Raw genomic sequence first — 18823 nt, 5'->3', positions numbered from 1 at the left:
TCTAATATGACAGACTTCTGTTTTCAGTAATTTAGGAGAGGCTCTCCCAACCTAGGCCTAAAGATGCCATGATTACTTATATTAGCAGGCACACTCAGAAATATAAGGGAGTACCCCGGTTTGAACCCTCACCACCCCCTGCACCTCCGACTTATACCCCAGTTCTTCTATGCAAAAATAAATAAAATCTTTAAAAAAAAAAAAAACAGACAAGAACCAAAAGCAGACAAACACATAGAAAAAAAATTAAATGGTTTATTTAGAAGGGACATGAGAAGAAGGAGAATGGAAAGAAAGAAGATTAAGTATCCTACCAGCAACGCATCTGAGCTGAAACCAGTATGCAAGCCAACACCTGAGAAGTAAGATGAGGAGTCAGGCCTACTCGGCACCAGTGTTTTCAAGGTCAACATGGCCACTCAGCACTCAGCTCCACCTCTGGTTGCCAGCAGCCCGCCCACCCTAGCCAAGAAGTCCAGTTCATAGCACGCTGGGAATTGTGAAGAGACATCCAAGACGTGGATGTGGGGGTTTAATGTCCACAGCTTCCTACCACATCAGGCTGTTCTAACACTTAAATTTCCTTCCAAGTCAAGGCTCTAGAGAATTATTTTAACTCTTAAGGTCAATGCTATTTTTCCTCTTCCCATCACTATAAATGGAGAAGACTAAAGAGTGTTCTCTCAAAGGAATAGATTTTTAACCTGTTATAGAGAATTAACAGACCTGCCACATTAAGGTACTCAGAGTCTTTAGAAGCTAGAAATAGAATACCTTCTTGAATTGAATTTAATGCTGCACAAATGCAATTCATGTATCAATACACAAAATATCGAACATTAAGTTTCTTAGAGTAGAAAAGACAGGCATAGACACACTCTTATTAATTTCTCTTTTACTTATTTTTTTTCTTATGACAGCTAACGTCTAATGATGGCTAAGAGCATAAGACAAAGGCTTTTTCGCAGACCTTGTTTACTTCTGAGGGGTCATTTTGCTCCCTTCTTTCCTAAGGAAGACTATCTTGCCAGCCACTGTTCTCTGGAGGCAAGGATTTCTCTCTTGACCAGTGTTATATAATTTCAGACTAATCACAGGTATTCTGGAAATACCTGCATTAGATCTTCTATCTCTAAATGGTCTTATATGTAAGTGCTCTTTGAAGAGTTGCTTCTAATTCTTTTGTCAAAAAGAGGACAGCTTAGTATCTTCATGTTAATAACATAGGAAAACTAATTCATAGATAAGTTGCTCAGAGCCAATCAAAGGAAGCTTCCTTCTCTTTTAGTTGGAATAATTAATAGCATTTTTAAAACTAGCTCTGATCCAAGTACCTTTTATGCTCATTGGCAGATTGATTAACCATGAAGAAGTTCTCTGTTTATCTTTATTATCCACTTGGATGAGAAGGCAGGCCTTGGGGAAGAGACAAAAGGATTAGCTTTGTTTACTCCCCCTCTACCCTTTCACATTCAGCTTTCTGTGTGAATTGGTTGTGATGAGTTTTAGGGAGAAAGGAGGAATCTTGACAAAAATCTTTAAAAGCATTAAAATCCACATCAGACATGAAAAAATAGAATTTTGATTATGTCCTTGGAAAGATAGTTTCACAGAGGGAAGGGGGAATCAAACTCTTTGCCCACTTGCCTGCATTTATCTGCCAAGCTTCTTTTCTGTAGCCCTATCTCCCCACCCCCGCCTCCATTGCTCTCATATTTCTATGACTAAAAACAAAACCATGGCTGGTTACTGCAACAGTATCATTTATTTGTGTTCTTCAAGCAGCCTGCAACACAGCCAGAAGATAATGGACACCTCATTTATTCAAGCTCTGAATGATCATATTTAATTCCCTGTGACAGCTGTCTTCCCCACATTAGCATTGCAAATAAGTTCGGTTTTGTAATAGCCTTCTATTGAACATGATTCAATTATGTGTGGTCTGTATCGAGGCAGGATACGGTCTTAGCATCTATAGCAATATTTCTGCAAGCTGCTGCTCTTTACACTGCTCACATTTAAGCTGGCTGTTTACCACAATGCTTTCCTTGAACTATATTGAACCCCCTATACTTGCAAAAAAATAAAGAGGAATGAATGTAATTTGAAAAATCAGTTACTTGGCATGTAGACATTACATATCTCCTCCCCTTTACATATGAAATCCACCTGGAAACACTGAAAAAATGTCCGAGTTGTCCATTCCAAAATCCAGATTACAAGATCATTATGGTCAATTAAATGATTAGATGATGCTAGACACATTGGGGTTCAATGTTGAGTTTTGCATATCACTAACACACTATTAGGCTTTAAGGCAAGTAGTCTGAATTCACAGTCATTATCACGTAATGGAAGTGAGAAACCTATGCATGGAAAAAAAGTAGCTTCTTCAAGAACTGAAGGAAAAGTCCAGGGTGAAGTTACCTAGGCATGGGGTGATAGCAGCCCCATCTCAAAAATGTACAGCTCACTAGCTGGCTCCTCCCTCCAGAAGTTCAACTGCAGATGCACCCACCACCTGGTTTTCATGGGGTTCCCCAGCCTTGGCAGCTGTGGAGTAGAGGAGAAAAAGAGGCAGCTGGGTTGGAGAGGGGGTTGCCTAGCCAGACTCCACACGATGTCATTGCCGTCTCTATGTCACAATGCTCTTGCGGTGGAGTTACTTGCCTAGAGAGGATTCATGGCTTTACTTAAAGCAAGGCGTGAGTAACTAGCAGATGGGGTGGGGAAAGAAAGTCGGCAGCCTTGGGTCAGTCCTTTCTCTCTTTTGGCTGTCTCCCTGCCAGAAGGGTGCCCTAACCATGTGAGAGTTTAATAGGGCAGAGTGGCTGGGGAGGACTGACCTTTGGAAGGTTACTTTCAATTCAGGAAAGGCTGATAAGTAGATAAGTATACTTGTCCCAGTCATGTCCTCCAATACAGATTTCTCAGTTAAAAAAAAACACACACAAAAAACTGGCATTCTGATCCCCACCTATGATTCCTGATTGGTCTCGGTAGGTTGAAAGCTTGGGGAAGAAGAGAGGGTCCCCTGTTGGGTCCAATCCCTTACACCTGATAGGTAAGTCCTGCCTCCTCTCACCCCCGTTGGGCTCTATCACTGTGGAGCAGTCCTTCACAGACTTTAATGTCCATGCAAATCACCAGGGAAATCTTGTTAAACTGCATATTCTGAGTCAGTGAGACTGGGATGGGGCCCCAGATTCTGCGTTTCTAACAAATGCCCAAGTGATGCCAGTGATGCTGATTCATGGTCCATGCTTAGAGTATCAAGAATTTTAAGTGGGATCTCTAAAACTGAGCAAACAGAACTGACCCAGGTGCAGTAAGAAGAGAAAATGGTGTATTATACACCCTGTTCCTTCTCCTCTTATGGCCAGGATCTTCATATTTTAGTGTGGATTAGAATTCTCTGAAAATTTGCTAACTTTAGATTATTAGGGCTCACTTCTGGAATTTTTGCTCAATAGATCCGGAGTAGAACCCAGGGATCTGTAATTTTAAAGAAGTATTTCAACATTTCCTCTGTTTCTTAATAGGTTCTTTCCATGCAGCTGGTCCTAGAACCACTCTCCGTGTTGCCAGCTAAGGAAGTATACAGAGCACACTTATCTAGAACTAACCATGCCATTTGGTTTGGTATGGCCCCTTTCATGTTGCAAAGGGCTTTCATATCAGCTATCTAATTTTATCTTCATAATAACAGGTGTCCCTCTAGTTTGCAGATGAAGAAACAGATCCAGCAGGTTTGAGACATGTCCAAGGCCACCGGGCTACTTTGTAGGTTCGCTGCTTCAACAAAAAGACTTGCCCAGAAGTCATGTATCCTAGGGGTCCCTCAGTCCTGGGTTGTCAAACTAGAACTTACTGATCACCATGCAGTCACAGAACTGAAAGGAAAAACCCAGGGTACATGCAATTCAATGTAAGAAACCCACTAAACATAAAATACAATAGTAAGGAACAGATACTGACTGCCTGATTTTGGCAAAAAATGAGACTTAGAACTTTCAGTAGTGCACAAAGTCATAGGAAAGACTATAAGACTAAAATCAGAAAATGATCATGAACAAGGAAGACCAGGCAGCTAGAATTGCTACTAAACAAACTCATAGCATGGAAGTCCCCAGTGTCACATCGCCAAGTAGGCCACCCTCACCACTGCTGTCCCTGCTGCCTCTGTGAAGTGACTGTTGCTGCCACTGCTCCTGTGAAGAAAAGACTCCCTGCTTCCCTGTTATTCCTGCTTTTCTCTTCTTCTCTCTCTATTTGAAGTCTCTTCCAGGGTAGATGCATCTGTCTGACCAAGGCTAAGAGACATGTCGGCATCACAGCTGCATGGAAAGCTAAGAAACTAAGTTCCCACAATTTTCAAGCTTAACAACCTTCCATGATGGGGCCTCCCTGGTGGACCAGGGGTTAAAGTCTCAGCGTTATGAAGCTATAGCCAGCCACTGTGGCATAAATTCAATCCCTTCAATCCCCAGCCAGGGAGCTGACCCATGTGGTGCAGCCGACCTCTCCTGTTTCATCCGCTGCTCCCCTCAGCAGTGTATTCCAGTCGACCCGCCTGCTCTGCTCCCCATTCTGTCTCTGGTGAATTCTCTGGCCTACACCCCGGTTCTTATATGCATAAGTAAATAAAAATAATCTTAAAAAAAGATGTCAGCAATACCCTATAACTGTAGAAACTAGAAAGTGAGCTCTACTAATAACTTAAGGTATATTAATAACTTATAGTTCAGCAAAGTAGTTTCCATAGTTCCATAAAGAAATATGTTATACAAGAATATAATCAATTCTATATAAAACTACATAATTGAACTCCTCGTGACACTATTGCAGGAGCTCTCGTAATACTTTGCCCAACTGTTACTGATGCTCTGCAAAGGCATTAGACTAAACTACAACCACAGGGCTGCCTTTTTTTCCCCCTCGCAATTCACAAGCTCAGTAGAAGAGCATTTTTAAAAACTGGTATCTTTAAAAAATAATTATTTTACCCACAAAGAACTGCAGAGACAAAAGCATCATAAGCACAGGCGAGTAAGTAAACAGTTCACAGTCAAAGAAATTTTGCAGACCTGCTGTTCGTCGCTCACTACATGCTCTATTCACTAAGGACAGGATTTCTCATCTTAAAACACCAAGTCTGTCATAATAGACATAATAACTTTCACTGATGCCTTGTGGATTTGGAGAAGCCTTTGAAAAACGCCTCCCTATTCTACCCTGTTTCCTCACTCTTCCCTTTATTGATCTTTCTGCAGCTGTTTTTCTTAAGCATATGAAGTAAATGATCTAGTTATTCCCTCTAGACAGCTGCAGAAATGATACTCTCACTTGTTTAGTCTTCAAGAGACACCCCACAATCATCCTTGGCCGAATCTTTGACTTTTCCCTTCTCCATTTTATGCTTGTGCCCCTCCAGATGCACTCTTGGGATTCTAGTTCTAGTCTCTTTCTCTGCTCCAATGACACTCCCGGTCTCACACCATCCCGGACCCTTATCGCAGAGTTCCACAAGGTGACATCACCCTAAAGACTGAAGTGAATCACGCATTAGTCCTCCTTCCTTGAAGGGAAAGGGAAAATGACTCCAGAAAGAATCCAAACTTTTTCTACCGTATCCTTTATCAAAGGGGCAATACTCACATCTCTCTGAAAACCATGTTCTCAAATCTGGCTACATCCAGTCATCCTGCTCCTGGCTTTCCACCCTGCCCCTCTGCAGTAGGTTCTTAGTCAATTTAAAGACTGGAAATAAGCAGTCATTCCTTGAGTGTCACTTATGAAAAGCACCCCTCGATGTCCATTTGAATGGCAAACAGAAAACATAATGGGAATCTGTCAGTCAAGTGAAAATGCAGAAGTCACCACACAGAAAGTTCTAGAATTCTGTCTTGTACAAATAGCCATTCACCCTGAAAATCCAAAAATACTTAAGAGTTCATTCCCCACCCCATCCCAGGCCCATCTAACCTCCCCTCCCCCCATTTGCCTCAGAAGCCTTGGCATCATTATATTACCTCTCCCCACCCCTTCCTCTTACTTCTCTACACTCTCCCTCAACAAATTGCTTGCTCTCTGACTTGCAATTATCCTTGACTACAGCTTCTTCTGCCCTGGGAGTGACCATGGCTCAAGTCTTTTTCAGATCCATCCCCAGGCTTTGCATTGCCATTACTTCACACCCCTCATCAAGGTGTTCTGCTCTTCCTTTCACATCTCGCTCTACAATAGCAGGTGAGCCGTGGGGCTAACTCTCCTCTTCGCACAATAACACACAGAAGCTGTCTTAGCAACCGTGCTTGGCATTAGCACAAGTCCTACTTCAGAACCTTCCACGGAGGCCAAAGGGGCCCCTGACAGGAGTCACTACACCACGCTGTGAGTCTCTGGGGACCCCCAAACCACTTCAGAATACTCCAAACCAATCTTGCAGGCACTTCGCAGGAGGCTGGCTCCACTTCAGCAAAGTGCCCTGCACTGAAAGAGGTATTTTTCCATTGGTAACTAGTGCAGTTAATGAGCGCACTGGACACACTGGCACTAAGGAAATTAGCCAGAATTTCATTCTGCCAATAAATTGCCTTAGGCTGGATGGCTCACCACCAGCTTCTCTAGGGACCTACTTTAAACTGTAGGTGTGTTTTAAGTCTTCAGAAATGAGGCTATATTGGCGCCTAGGGTGTAATAAAATACCTTTACTATAATTATCTTTTATTATATTTATGAATCTGCTCTATAACAATTTAGCACACACCAAAACATGCATGTTTCTCAAGGGTCTAAGAAGAGCCAGAGACACAGCGTGACAATATGTGCTATGTGCTCACTTCTTCCTCAGGCATTCTCCATTTTTCTTTCCCAGTTCATCATCTCATTAGAATACCTGTGAACTCAGGCACTGTGATTTGTTTGACTTAAATCAAGTACATTTTCCACGGGTTAACAAATTATTGCTTGTATTTGCCACTTGTAAATGCCCTTTAGTTTTGGTAATTCTTTCTGAGAATGCTAATTCTATCAAAGCCTTAAATATATAACGTTGACAGTTTAACAATTGGGAATAAATGGTTGCACGGAATTATATATTTTTATTTTTAGGAAAGAAATAGGACTTATTATCTCAGGCTCCCAATTTTACATCTTTATATTTATCCTACAAAATAATGTGACATCTCTCAGCACTTCAATTTCATCAGGAGGCTTCACTCTCCACCCTGATATGAGTAGCATCATGTTCTTTATTTCTAAGAAACTACTCTATCTGCCCACACATGAGAAGTACTTCCATTCAGGAAAACAGTAAGTGCAAGAAAGATTTAATAAAAAATGAAACAAAATCCCAACATTCCTTCCAATTATTTTTTGCACTTCTATGTATATGCAAATATATCTCTGGGTGTTTGTATAAGCATATATTAATTTTTCACTTTATAATTTGGAGATCATACTATACACACTATAGCTTGCTTTTTCCATTTAACATTATCTGCAGATTTTTTACCATACATCATCTGTATATGTTTTCTTTTACATAGAAAATAAATTTAAGCTCTTATAAACAAAAAATATATAATATTTAGCCAGAAATACATGGAAATCAAAGCAGTAAATTATTCCATTAACCAAGTTTTAATTTGCTTCTTTCTGTTTAGTAAGCAATTAGATAATCAACTTTACCTTTTCTCTTAAAAAGAGACAGCATTTTCGGAGCAAGGTAATTCTCCCAGAGAAGATTCAATTATTTAGCTCCTGGAATTAAGAAAAAGATGAAGAATTTATGTAAAAATACATAATAAATTCATGCCAAAAATACTGAATGATTAGATGTCTAGTAATTCATTGTAAGATGCTATCTTATACTGGTAAGGGAAAACATTAACTAATGCTTCTAAAGTCCTCTCCTGCCTGTATACAAAGTGATATCCTAACAAAAAAAAAAAAAGTTCAGAAATGATCACATTCAGCAACTATCAAGTAGAGTCCTTTTACCCCAGACTTGTCAGAAGTTACAGAGAATTTGAGAATTATGTGTGCTTGCTCACTATTTTTTTTAAACTGGACAAACAATTCAGCACTGGAAGGGAGGCCACAAATCCATTCAAACATGGATGAAAAAATCCATTGTCTCTATAAAAGAAATCTGTTTCTTAAAACAGCTGCCAAAGAGAAGCCACCAGCTGGCCTAATGATTTGGCCAGCAAAGCCAGCAACATGGAGATGATTATAAAATGGCAACCTCCCAGGGGCCAGAGCATCACTGACCAGAGTCTGCAGAGTCAGTTGCAAGCAACTTAAAGCCCCTGGGCAAGTGCCCATCTTTCCAAGCCATCTAGCACATAATTCACAGAATTATCGACAGCCAATTCTGGTTATAGCGCCTTCCAAACAATTTTCCCATATGTGAATTCTGAACAGCAACTAAAGCAACTAAAATGAGTGAGGCTGATGTAGGCTGCTCTATTGAACAGGGACTCATTCTCCAGAAGTAATCAGATAAGCACAGGGCTCACGTCCTGGGTCCAGGGTACAAATTCTGCCAATGGACAAAGAAACCAGAATGAAATTTTAGTGCCTCAAATATTATACAGTAGCTCAGGATATGATGTCATTGTCCAGTTTTAATTCTAAGGAAATTATCTACCAAATTGAGTCAAACATAGGAGATTTCATATTAAAAACCAGGACTGCCTACCAGACAAGAATTGTTCCCCAATATGACCACCTTGTGGCCAGCACAAAGCAGAAGACTCACAGCAAGAGAGATTTTCCAACTAGATGCAACCCTCACCCACCTTATTCACTGTCCTCTCCCCGCAGATTTATAGATCTCATTAGCATAAGAAACGGCCCTTTCTCTCTCAGCACAAGACCTATATCCTACTTTGTAAAGCCATGAACTTCCTCAAACCTAATCTCACACACACATTACACTTACAGACTGACACATCTACATACATCTTTCCCTTCTATCTCAGAGAAGTTAAACACCCCTCTTTCCTGAAGCCATGCTTTCAGCCTACTCTCTTGCCTCCTTCACAATCCCACAAATCATCTCTTTTAACCTCAATTTCTTCCATTTTACAGGCTCCCTCCCCATTGTGTACAAATATATTCAGATTCTTCACTCTCAGACTCTCCCTTCTAGCTACCAATTGATTTCCTCCTCTTTACTTCTAAGAAAAGAGATAACCTTGCATTAGCCCACATATTAAAAACTATGTAATCCCTATATTAAAAACTCTTTATTCCAACCATAAAGTTAAATCCTATTTCCTATGAGGATCCTGTTGATATACTTTCCAAATCTCATTTTTCTCATCCTTAAAATAAGGATAACAATAATGCAATACTCAGGATGAAAGTTAAGTCATTGCAACAAGGAGCTACAAATATGGTGGATTGCCATAGACACTTACTCGTGCTCACATAACAGCATTGGGAGGACAGGTTCTCTTATCAGGGTAGCCATGCTCCATATGATTACTCACAGAATCAGAATTTTTTTTGGTTCATCAGATTTTAATGTATATGTGAATCAGCTGAGACTCTTACTTTAAAATGCAGATTCTGGGGCCTCCCCTGGTGGCACCGAGGTTGAGCGCTGGGTTGCAAAGCTGCCCGCAGCCTCTGCAGCGCCAGTTCCATCGCCAGCTGCCCGCGAGGGTCCCACATGGCGTGCAGACCTCTCCTGACATGCCTGTTGCTCCCCTCAGCAGTGTATTTCATCAGTCTGGCTGTTCTGGTCCCTGCTCTGCCTCTGGTGAATTCTCTCACCCTCCAGCGCTTCTGACTATACCCAGTGCTTGTATAATAAATAAATAAATAAATCTTTTTAAACATAATAATCCTTTAAATAAATAAATAAATAAAATGCAGATTCTGGTTAAAATATCAAGGCTATAGAAAGGATTATTCCATCCAATCACAGAATAATCCCTTAATCTAGATGATTATTTCCACATTCCTGCATACCAGGAACTGGGGAGATGAGACACTAAGTCTAGAGAATCAAAAGGTATAGTTTCAAAGCCTGGACCAAAGGCCATGTCTTCTAACCCTGACCAAGATATTCTCTATGGCCTGCTGCTCCTACAGTACCCCTTGCTCTGGGACCATGTTAATATCTGCCACAGCTTTTCTCTTCAGTCAGACAAATTCCTAGCTGAAAAAAAGTGCCATAAGCAAATTTACAAAGAAGGTCTTATCTTTCCATGGTGCCCACTTAGGCACTTGTGAGGCTGACAGGAGCAGAATCACATTTTCTGAGTACTACCCTGTTCCTGGGCCTACACTAAAGGCCTTATCTCCACTGTCCCATTGAATCCTCACAACTGTCCTCTCAAAAGGGGACTTTTATTATCTCCATCTTACAGACACTGAAATGGAAATTTAAAGAGACTTAAAAAAAGAAGAAAGAAAACTTATTCGGGATCTCATAACTAATAAGTGGTAGATCCATGCCTTAAACTCCAATCTTCCCAACAACAAAGCCAGCACTTCAGAAAAGTTTTCCACAACTCCACTGCTCAGTAATATAATAAAATAAGCAACTGATCAAGCTGCTGTTTCTGACCTCATATTTGCTAAGATTACACAGGAGCTTTGGTGTATAGAAGTCACATGAGATTACTAAATACAAGGCAACCAGGACATTGACAGATGAGGGGGATAGATCTCATGCCTTGTGAACTCCCTTAACCCTATCCATTTTTTCAAGTTTTGCAAAATAGCAAACAAAAGTGACAATATTTTAAATCAAACACAAGCCATTAGTTATACTGTGCCTATTTTTCTATGCAAATGTTAAGAGGTTTCCGCTAATTCCCAAAGCCACCTTACATACCAGTTTCTCTCTAAAGTGGAGAAACCATGTTTGAAGCATATCAGGCACGACAGCATAATAGAGAACCCTCCCACAAAGGAATTTCCCGTGTATCTGTGATGTTCCACTAATTAAATCTTAGAAGCATTTAAGAGTGTCTTCATTGCGTATACCCACAGTGCAGTCTTAAAGAAAAAAATCCATTTTCCTGAGTCATGCACCAACAGAAGTGAGCAAATGGATTTGAATTGTTAGGGTCCATAATCATATGAAATATAGCTCTCTCTCTCTATGAAAAAGATTAGTTGTTCAGACATGCAGCTTATAGAAGTCAACTTTACTGAAATATATATATTTGTTCCTTGCAGTGCATCTAATAACATAACACACATACCATTTGGCTGTCTATGGCTTTTTTTTTTAATCAGAGTCCCAGAAGTTAAGGGCACAAACGTCTTAGTTATATATTAGAGGAAGTAAGGACAAAAGACTATTTTGTTTCTAGTAATAAAAAAACAAACAATGAAAAATACTGTAGTGCTAATTTCTGCCTTCCCATATTTAGATCTACACTCAACAAACCTCATTACCAAATAAAATAAAAGATATTTTAAAAATCACCTCTATGACATTTCACTAGTTATGATTAGTCTATTCCTCTCAAAGAAGCATAAAGTGCTTGAACATACAGGATTACCAGTGCCTTAGAGTAGTAAACCCAATATAGGGCCAGCTTCATTCCCATTTATTTGAAGAATATATTCATCAATCAAAGTGATCCCTGACTTAGCATGGGCAAATAAGACGTGATTTATGAAAAATATCAGAACCACAATGCCTGTCATTCTGTTTTATCTCCATGGATCTGAGTTTACTTGTCAATTAAACAAGGTTATAGCAAAAATTATAGTAACAGTTGAAATGTGCTTTTGATTAGGAACAAAACAGGTCTGTTTATCATGGTCTGAGAGTTGACCACTACACTAAGAATCAGGGAGTGCCCAAGCCACCTGTTCAAGTTACAAGTTACAGAGAGACTCCAAAAAGAGTCTGTTTAAATTCCATCTTCCAGCCTCTTCTTTGATCCTACAGTGGTCAAGTAACTTTCAAGTCAGCCTTCTTATAACCCCAACAGAGAGGTTCTGTAGCAGAACTATATTGTAGGGGGCCGGGGGAAATATTCAAAACCAGAAATTGATTCAAGAAGTCAAATCAGATAAAGATAAAGTGCAGATGATTGAATAAGGGCTACAAGCTCACAGAACATAAAAATAGATTGGAGAATTTCTAGGGATTCTTCAGAGACTAGAGCCGTGCAAACCATTCTCCTCTACCTTGCACTTGCACACTACTGCTCTCAGACACCAGGAGTTTTTGCACTCACTCTGAGATCGTCTTACCATGTCCGCATCCCACTGTATTCCCCTAGTGTCTCTTCCTCACATACTAACCATGTGCTGTCTGAAGACAGGGACTGTATCTGCCTGGTTCACTCACACTAATGACACCAGGCTTGGCACAATGTTTGCATTCGACAATGTTTTTTTGATGCCATGAATTAATTTCTTTATACAATGATTTATGCCTAGCTATACAGAAAAACTGACTTCACAATACAGATTCTAGCACTAATTTCTATTTCTCAGATGCACTGACTTTTTGCAAATTAAGTCATAAAATACAAACCCAACTGATATTTTAAGAAAGGATTACAGTATTCTCCTGTTTTTTCTATTTCCATTTGAATTGGTTTTCATAATACCTGTGTTTGTGATTATACTATGAATGTGTTTGGTTCCTGGGATTTATTTTCTCTTGGGCTTACGAAATGGGAAAACTTCAGTCTCTCCACCTCTGGGGGAAGTAGTCTACCATGTATGGCTTTAAATTCTAAATTACATTTTCATATATGAATATGAGTCTATTTCAAAATGCATATTACAATGAAAAAGAATGAAACTACCCAAACTGTATATCTAGAAAGGACTAGGGCCTCCCTGGTGGTGCAGGGGTTAAAGACAGCGCTACCAAGCAATTGGCAGCCACTGCAGCACGAGTTCCATCCCCTGGGCTGACAGGGAACAATTCACATGGCCCAGCAGACTCTCCTGTCTCGCCCACTGCTTCTCTCAGCAGTGTATTTCAGTGGATCCACCTGTACTGCTCCCCACTCTCTCTGGTGAATCCTCTCACCCCTTTTACCTCTGGCCTGTGCCCCAGTTATTCAAGATAAATGGAATTAACAAGGCAGAGGGAGTAAGGAGGTATAGGAATGCATAAATAAAAAAATAAATCTTAAAAAAAACAAATTCCAACACATTCATTAATATTAATAAATTTAACAATTTTCATTATAATATTTTATACCAACCTGCTTTCAAATGAAATTATTTTTCTTCTCTTCAAACAATATTAAGTGAAATTCTAAACAAGTGAATCCCCTAATTAAGCAACTTTGTATGGTAGGCCATTGATCTTGTACACTAGACCGTATCCTGGCCCTTGCTCTCCTTCACGGTCACATGGCTCACCCTTCTGCCATTCACTCTGTGGATCATATGGCATCACTCTGTGCAACTGGCAGAGTAATGAACTTCATTCAGTTCTTTAAAAGTATCAAACTCATGCTCTCCCGGCCTCCCCTGGTGGCATAGCAGTTGAGCACTGGGCTGCAAAGCTGCCCGCAGCCTCTGCAGCCCAGGTTCTAGACCCGGCCACCGGCGAGGGTCTTACATGGCGCGACAGACCTCCCCTGCCATGCCCGCTGCTCCCCTCAGCAGTGTATTTAAAAAAAAAAAAAACTCATGCTCTCCTCTGAGCTTTCCTTTGTGCTGGCTTCTGCTCCTAGCCTTCCTTTACCTCCTTACTCCCTCTGCCTTATTAATTCCATTTATCTTGAAGATCTTAGCTAAGGTACAATTTCCTCAAAATACCCTTTTCTGACTATTACCACCACTCCCAACATCAAATCAGGAGCCTCCTCTGTGCCTCACATCATACCTGGTTCATACCTCTGTGAGCTCATATTCTCACCAAAATAATTGTTTCCTACCTAAATGAACTCCCAGATAGCAGCTGTTCAATAAGTATTACTGAATGAATGAACAGGGGCTAAAAGATGTGAGGTTGATGATAGTACTCTTTTCCCTCCAAAAGTTTACGAATGCATTCTTCCCTCAATCACACGAATGTATAGGAAAATCATCTCACATCATGGCATCTCCCAGACAGCAGGTAGTCTCTATGAAACTAATGCCCAAATTATTGCCTCCATTTGAAGAGTCTTAATAGTTCTGCAAGCATTTTTGTACAATAAAGAAAAAAAGATTCTGGAAGAATTTACTTTAACCTCACCCTTAAAGTCTAACTGTGGTACTAAATTGTTTTTAAAAACTGTTTTTTTTTTTTAAGTTCCCATTGCTAAAGAACGAAATTTTTTTTTTAAGTTCCCATTGCTATGATCACGACATCACACCACACACAAATTTAACTCAAAATGGATTAAAGATTTGGATATAAGACCTGAAATTATAAAATACATAGAAGAAAACATGGGCAAAACCCTCCACAACATAGGCTTCTGTGACATCTTTGGGAACTAGATTCCAACAGCAAGGGGAACAAAAGCAAAAACAAACAAATAGGGCTATATCAAACCAAAAAAGCTTCTGCACAACAAAAGAAACATAATTCAAATGAATAGACACCTTACTATATGGGAAAAAAATATTTGCACCATATACATCCAACAAGGAGTTAATGCCCAAGATCTGCAAAGAACACTTGCAACTCAACTAAAAGAAAAGAAATAACCCAATCAAGAAATGGGCAAGAGCAAAATGAGCACTTCTCCAAAGAATACAGATGCCAACAGGCACTTGAAAAATGCTTATCATCAGGGAAATGCAAATCAAAACCACAGTGAAATACCACCTCACGCTCATAAGAATGGTCATGTTTAAAAAATAATAAGAAAAAGTATTGATAAGGGTATTGTTGGTCAGTATGTAGACTGGCCCAGTCTCTATAGAAACCAGTAGGGAGGTTTCTCACAATATTAAAAATAGACCTACCGGGCCTCCCCGGTGGCGCAGTGGTTGAGCGCTGGGTTGCGAAGCTGCCCGCGGCCTCTGCAGCGCCGGTTTGATCCCCGGCTGCTCCCCGGCCACCAGAGGAGGGTCCCACATGGCGCGCAGACCTCTCCTGCCGCCCGCTGCTCCTCTCAGCAGTGTACTTCGGTCCTTCTGCCTGCTCTGTTCCCCGCTCTGGCTTTGGTGAATTCTCTCACCCTCCCGCGCTTCTGACTGTACCCAGTGCATGTATAAACAAAACAAACAAACAAACAAATAAATAAATAAAGCATGCCTCTATTAAAAAAAAAAAAAATTTTTTTTTAAATTAAAAAAAAAAAAAAATAGACCTACCATATCATCCATCAATTCCTCTTCTAAGCATCTACCGAAAGAATACTAAAGCACTAATTTTAAGGGATATATGCGAAGGAATACTACTCAACTTTTAAAAGAAAGCATAAAATATCCCCATTTGTGATGGATGCAACTGGAGGAGGATTGTATAAAATGAAATAAGATAGGAGAACTACAAATATCAGATGATTTCACTCATGTGTTGAATACAAAGGGAAACAAAGGGACAGACAAAATTAACTCAAAACAAATCCTAGAAACCAAACTACAGAATTGAGGCTATGAGAAGGGAGAACTTGGGCCGTGGGGAGTAACCTGGGGAAGGGAAAAAGACTATGATGGAAGGTCACTGGTGCTTTAGTGGTGGGTGTTGTGTGGTAAAATACATCTAAGGAGGTATGAGCTTCTACCCTAAATCATATAGTGTTGTAAAGCAATGTTACATCAACAAAAAAGCTTTTTTTTTTTTTTTCAAAAAAAGATTATTTATGCATACAAGAGCTGGGGTACAGGCCAGAGATGTGGGAGGTGAGTGGATATCACCAGAGACAGAGTGGGGAACAGAACAGGCAGACTGACGAAATATACTGCTGAGGGGAGCAGCGGGCAGCAGGAGAGGTCTGTGTGCCATGTGGTTTCTCCCTGGCCAGCCGGGAATCGAACTCATGCTGCAGAGGCTGCAGATTGCTTCATAGTGTGGTGCTTAACCCCCTGCGCCACCAGGGAGGCCAACAAAATTTTTTTTTTTAAGTTTCCATTGCTTATGTGATAATTACAGATATTTTATCACGTATAGGCCTATCTGATAATTAATTGAAATTATATAAAGCATTTGATTTTTACATTGTTTGAAATGCATAGTTTCTAGTTTTTTTAATCCCTGCCAATGACAACCAATAAATGTTTAATGATGATAGTGGTGATCACAATGATAATAGTGATAGAAATAAATATCATCAAAGGATGACACATCGTTGAGAGCTCCAAGTTGTTCTCTAAAAGCTCTAAATGTGTTTTATACGAGGCTCGTTTTCATAGCTGGACAACATCATGAAAGAAATTCCCAGTTTTAAAAAGAAAACCAATTCTGAAAGATGTTGTTGACATTCGTGACCCCATGGAAATTATTTCAATCTGTAGGCAATTTGTTTTCAGTCTTTGTGTACAGCACAGAAAATTCAGTCAGCTTGCTATCATACACCATCTATCTTGGCATTCACTCTCTTTAGCTCATCAAGATACAAAATAATCTAAACAAAATGACTACACTGACATTTTCTTCAAATAACATAATAATTGCTAAATTGGACTCACCAGAGACAAAAGGAAATTTTATTTTCTGTTGATCACATACATATTTTTATACATGAAAAAAAAAACCACAATACTGTCATTCTCCACCAAGCCACTCTGCCAACAACTCTAACTGATTGAGATTCACATAAAGCCCCCAGCCTCATATGGGTATGACAGGAGTCAAACTAGGTGGGCTGAAAGCAAAACAAAGAGCTCCAGAAAAGAAGTCATCTCAAAACTCAATAATTTGACAGGTCCTTCCTCATGCCCACATGCATGCTGCCTCATTAAGTGATGTGCAAAGGTCAAAGGTTAATCAACTTTAATTTGGCATGCATATTTGAGTAGTTTTAGTCATCATTTTATGTTTTCAAATGAAAAGCGACAAGAAACACTTCAGTTTTGTGAAGCCTTTTTTAATGACAACTTTTAACTCTTCAGAAATAAAATTTCTCATTTAACTTGGTTTTTTTTTCCCCTTAAAACCACTAAAAGATATTCAATATATGAATGTCTAGGTTGCTTTTTTGGACAGTATTCGTGAAGTATAAATGACATTAAAAGAACTGCACATATTTAAAGTGTACCATTTAGTAAGTTTTCATTTGCATGAAGCCATCACCCACAATCAGGATATGAACATAGCCATCACCACAAGAGTCCTCTTGCCCTTTATAATCCCTCCTTCCTATTCCTGCCACATCCCATTCCCAGAAAACCACTAATCTGCTTTTTACCACTATAGTTTAATTTACCTATTTTAGAACTTTACATGAATGGAATCATACTGTATGTACTTTTTAAAATCTGCTTTAGCTCAGGATAATTATTTTCAGGCTTATCCATGTTGCTCATGAAACAATAGCTACTTCCTGTTTATTATTTATTATTGCATATTTTGGATATACAGCAGTTTATCCATTCACCTGTCATCAGACATAAACTTTAAAATTACCATGATAAATATTTTCAATAAGATATATGACAAGATGGAGAGAGTTTCATGAGACAAATGGAATCTGTAAAATACAATAAGAACTCAATAAACAGAGTTAAAGATATCTTAGACACAAAAGAAAAAGAAATTAGGAAACTGAAAGATAGGCCAATAGAACATATCAACACTAGGCTATGGAGAAAAAATGAAAAATACAAAGAGTACAAGAGATACGTAGAACATAAAAAAATGTCCAATATTGTGCAACTGGTATTTCAGAAGAGGTAAGAAAGGGTGGTGCAGAAGCTGAATAATAATTTCCAAAAACTAACAAAAGATATCAAGCCACAGATTAAAGAAACTCTCTAACACAGGCAAGATAAATACCAAGAATACCACACTGAAATACATCATGCAAAACTGTTTAAAATTAAAAGAGAACATCCTAAAAGCAGTCAGAGAAAAAAGACACATAACCTTTAAAGAAGGAAAATAAAATAGTGGTTGGCTTGTCAAAGAACAAATGAAATCAAAATATAATGGCATCTTTAAAGTGCAGGAAATAAATAACTTCCAGTTTGGCATTACACACCTAGCAAAAACACCCTTCAAATGTGAAAGAGAAATAAAGGCGTTAGGCAAATGGAAAACTGAGAACTTAGTGCCAAAGACCCATACTAAAATAAATGTTCAAATGAGTTCTTCAGGCAAAGTACAATTTCAGAATTAAACATAGAACAGAATGAGGAAGAAAAGATAAACATGTAGTAAAACCCAAATGACTATTGATTTTTTAAACAATATCATGTGTTTTAGCTTTAAAATATATGTTGAAGTAAAATAAATGAGGACAATAGCACAAAAGATAAGAGAACTGAGTAAAGACAAAATGTTCTATAGACTGTATTGACTGGGAAGCTACAAAATACTAATTTATAGTCAATCTGATTTGTCAAGGGTATATGTCAGCTCAAGGTAACTATTAAAAATAGTACAAGAGAGCAAAACTAATTATCTAATAGAAGGATATTAAACAACTTATATAAAATTTTACTGACTTACCATTGCTTTATCATTCTATGTAAGTTTATGAAATACAGCTTCACATTTTGATATGTGTATGTACCTCATCATATTTCTGGTACCATTCACCATTAACAAACTGATCCTCTCTGCCCATTCCTCCCAGCCTCCTTTCCTTTTCCTCTGGTAATGAAATAATTTTTAATGTTCAATCATAAAAGCCAAAAAAGGGAGAAAAAGAGAACAGAGAATGTGATACAAAATAAAGGATAACACAGTCTATACATATAATTCAAATAGGTC

The 18823-nt window shown here is 39.0% G+C and overlaps 2 long non-coding RNA genes across 3 annotated transcripts in view; one reads left to right on the top strand and one right to left on the bottom strand.

The window, feature by feature from the left end:
- LOC119238253 (uncharacterized) overlaps window positions 1-7753 on the bottom strand; it is a 139508-nt gene extending 131755 nt beyond the window's left edge. The window contains exon 1 of the long non-coding RNA XR_008549790.1: window positions 7693-7753. This is a non-coding gene — a long non-coding RNA (uncharacterized LOC119238253). The remainder of the gene's footprint in view (window positions 1-7692) is intronic.
- On the top strand, window positions 2668-7812 carry LOC119238252 (uncharacterized). Of its 2 annotated transcripts, XR_008549786.1 has the most exons (5): window positions 2668-2705; window positions 3004-3064; window positions 5435-5629; window positions 6136-6249; window positions 7709-7812. It is a non-coding gene; the product is annotated as an uncharacterized LOC119238252 (long non-coding RNA). The 2 variants fall into 2 exon arrangements; XR_005123509.2 differs by lacking the exon at window positions 3004-3064.
- The last annotated feature ends 11011 nt before the right edge of the window (window positions 7813-18823 follow it).

This window comes from Talpa occidentalis, unplaced genomic scaffold, assembly GCF_014898055.3.
Source record: "Talpa occidentalis isolate TD23 unplaced genomic scaffold, MPIMG_talOcc4v2.1 talOcc4.11, whole genome shotgun sequence".
In the NCBI taxonomy this organism is placed as follows: domain Eukaryota; kingdom Metazoa; phylum Chordata; class Mammalia; order Eulipotyphla; family Talpidae; genus Talpa; species Talpa occidentalis.
The sequence above is the reverse complement of the archived record's forward strand: the minus strand, read 5'-3'. Positions and strand labels throughout refer to the sequence as shown.